Below are 3,235 nucleotides of genomic sequence, written 5' to 3'. Positions count from 1 at the left end.
AGATATTGAATTGTGGGTAAGGGAAACAAGAATGAGGAAGGAGCCATCTGAGACTATAAAGTCTGTTATGGCTTTCTTATGTCTTTCTAAATCATGGCCCTCTATTACCTCCTAGATTTCTGCTAGTTTCTAAGCCTGTTCTCTCAGACTTTAATAAGTCCCATGATCTCTCAGGTATCTGCGTAATATACCTTGTCTTGGTTAAGTGACCCAGAGTTGGGTTCTGTTGCTTTTAATTAAGAGCACTATATTATATATTTGGACGCTATTTGTTACAAGTAGCAGGAATTCCATCCTTAAACTGGCTTAGATAACAAGGCAGTGTATTAATTCCCATAAAAAGGGCAGAGAAGGTGTCAGAGATTTCTCAGTCCTGGTAGAATGGGCCCATCCACCATCACCCAAACACTGATTATAAAACTCTTCTCCTTGGCTTTCTTACTTTCTTGTCCTAAAACTCCTGGGAATGATGAGTCATAGTTGGACTCAGTGTTGATAATTAGAAGTCATAATGTGGAACGTATATCACCTTAATGAGAAGCTGACTTGTATTGTTTTTTCTAGTAACAATATGCCCTGAAAAACCTGAATTACACATTTTTAAAGTTTTACTTCACAGGGGGAAATAGCATTAGGGTTTAGATTTGGGGATGTTTGAAAGAAGTTTTATACTACTGGTTTTGTAAAGCATTGAATTATGAAAAGTTACTACAAGGGCATATATTCAAAATGCAGCAAAAGAAAAGAAATAGTCCTATAGATTCAATAACATACAACACTAGCTTCTTAATTAACCAAATATGTGTAAATGACCCTCATTTCCCAGATTCTCCCAGCAAGAGGTACATGGTGACTGCCTGATCTTCCTCTCCCTCAAGTAACTAAATGTGGCTAATTGCATTCCCTCCTGGAGAGGGAGCCTTTTAGGAGGGAAGGAGTTTTCTTTTTTCTTTTCTTTTTCTTTTTTCCCTCCTTTTCTTTTTATTAAGGGCTTCTGGGAAAGAAATACTTTTCTAAATCATATACATGAAAGTAACTACATTTTTTCTTTCTTCTTCTTCTTTTTTTTTTTTTTAAGAGAGATATAAACCATTCTTTACTTTCCAGACTAAGAGCTAGAAACATAAATACAAAGGTAAGAAATATGATGTTCCCATTTGAAAGTCTGGTTAGTTACAGATAGAAGTTATAGAGGAACAAGAGAGGGAAAGTAACAGAAGAGGAAATGACAGCAGAGAAACATACAAGAGAGGACTTTCTTCTGATCATTTTTTCCCCACAGAAACACAAACACACTGACAATGCCAAGGAAGGCAGGTTGCAGAGTATATGTACCCATTCCAAGGGGCACAATCACAGCGGATAGATAAGAGACATTTTTTGGAGTAACCTTACTGTCTTGGTAATTTTCAGGCTGTCTATATTTACTTGGGAAATTCTGCTTGCAGATGCTTACATATGCTTGGGAGCAGAGATACCAAATTTCATGCTATCCCCTTTGTAGATATTTAGATGAAATCTAGAGGAACTCATTCTAAAAATAATGCCTTTTTTAAATCAGCTTTTTCTTCTTTGGGTGGGTACCAAATTACTTTATTTGAAGGAATGGTACAAATGAAAGAAGTTAAGTAGATGTTTTGGTACAACTTACAGAAAAGGTAAAGGTAACCCCAACATGCATGCATGGCCTCAGGGACCAGGTGGCTCTGGGATGACAGCCTAAGGCGTAGCTCTCACTATCACTGTTTCCCAAGATGTGCTTGTCAAAGAGATACTCTACCATGCCAGATTTGGGGGCCCCATCTTGCACAGGTTGCTTATGTGGCCACCCAATACTTTGATGGATTTCACCTGCTCATTCAGGCAATGAGTCTCAATAAAGTCATACAAATGGGGGTCATTTTTATCAGTGGCCAGTTTGTGCACTTCTAGTAGTGACCGATTCACACTCTTTTCCAATTGTAATGCACACTCCATTGCACTCAACCCATTCTCCCAATCATCACTGTCTGGTTTCTTGATATCCTGAAGGAAGACTCGGCCACCTCGTTGGTTCTGCAGCTTCATCAGTTGCTCAGCAAGAAAATATTTGCCAAGTTCTTCAAAGCCACATCACCGTGGTCAAAGTAGTAAGACACGGACAGGTAGACATAGGAGGCGTAGAGCTCCAGGTTGATCTGGCGGTTGATGGGGGCCTCTGAGTCCTGGTGGTAGTTCTGGTGCACTTGTGAGGGGGACGCGGTCGTCTAACGGCGGCTGAGGAGAGGCGGCGGCGGGCTGCGATTTCGCGGTGCTGGAGCAGCAAGGGGGGGGGGGGGGGGGGGCGGCTTGGAGCAGTCCGAGGGCACTGTGAGGAGATGGCCAGGGTGAGGGGATAAGCGCCGGGTTCCGCCCAAGCACTGTTGGAGCAGGAAACCCGGGCGAATCTCAGCAGAGACTCTCTTCATCAGCTTCTTGATATGAGAATTCATTAATGAAGAAGTGAATAATGCCTCCAGTTGACACATTGACAAGAGTATTATAAACAATTGAGGCTAAAATGAGTCCCAAAGTCCTACAAAACAAAAAACTGTGTTCTTTGAAGACCAGAAGTTCTAGCTAAACCCACAACAGTGATCCAGGCCAAAGGGGCAGGGAAATAAACTGCAACCAAACATTGAGACTAGATAATCGCTTACATCTGATTTGCAAGATAAAGCAATTTAACCTTCTTCAATGGGTTTCAAAACCACATTGGAATAGAAATAAAATCTGATAGAGGTAGGAATACAATCTGGTAGAGATGTGGCTGAGCGCTGAAAGGTGTTCAGTGTCCCAGGAAACTAATGCTACCTTAAAAAAAAAAAAATGCAGAGAAGAGCAGGAGTCAAGATGGTGGAGAAGTAGCAGGCTGAGACTAATTCAGCTAGCCGAAGATCAGCTAGATAGCTTATAGAAAGATTGCAAACACCTGAAAATCCATCGGCAGATCGAAGAGAAGAAGAACAGCAATTCTGGAAACAGAAAAACAACCACTTTCTGAAAGGTAGGACCGGCGGAGAAGTGAATCCAAAACAACGGGAAGATAGACCCCGGGGGGAGGGGCCGGCTCCCGGCAAGCGGCGGAGCAACGGCGCACAAAATCAGGACTTTTAAAAGTCTGTTCCGCTGAGGGACATCGCTCCAGAGGCTAAACCGGGGCGAAGCCCACGCGGGGTCAGCGTGGCCTCAGGTCCCGCAGGGTCACAGAAGGATC

At 42.6% G+C, this 3,235-nt stretch overlaps 1 pseudogene; it reads right to left on the bottom strand.

Annotated features, from left to right (window-relative positions):
- Positions 1-1,624: 1,624 nt before the first annotated feature.
- Positions 1,625-3,235, bottom strand: part of LOC132010481 (ferritin heavy chain-like) — an 89,429-nt pseudogene continuing 87,818 nt past the window's right edge.

Source organism: Mustela nigripes, chromosome 2 (genome assembly GCF_022355385.1).
Source record: "Mustela nigripes isolate SB6536 chromosome 2, MUSNIG.SB6536, whole genome shotgun sequence".
NCBI classification, from domain to species: Eukaryota; Metazoa; Chordata; class Mammalia; order Carnivora; family Mustelidae; genus Mustela; species Mustela nigripes.
The sequence above is the reverse complement of the archived record's forward strand: the minus strand, read 5'-3'. Positions and strand labels throughout refer to the sequence as shown.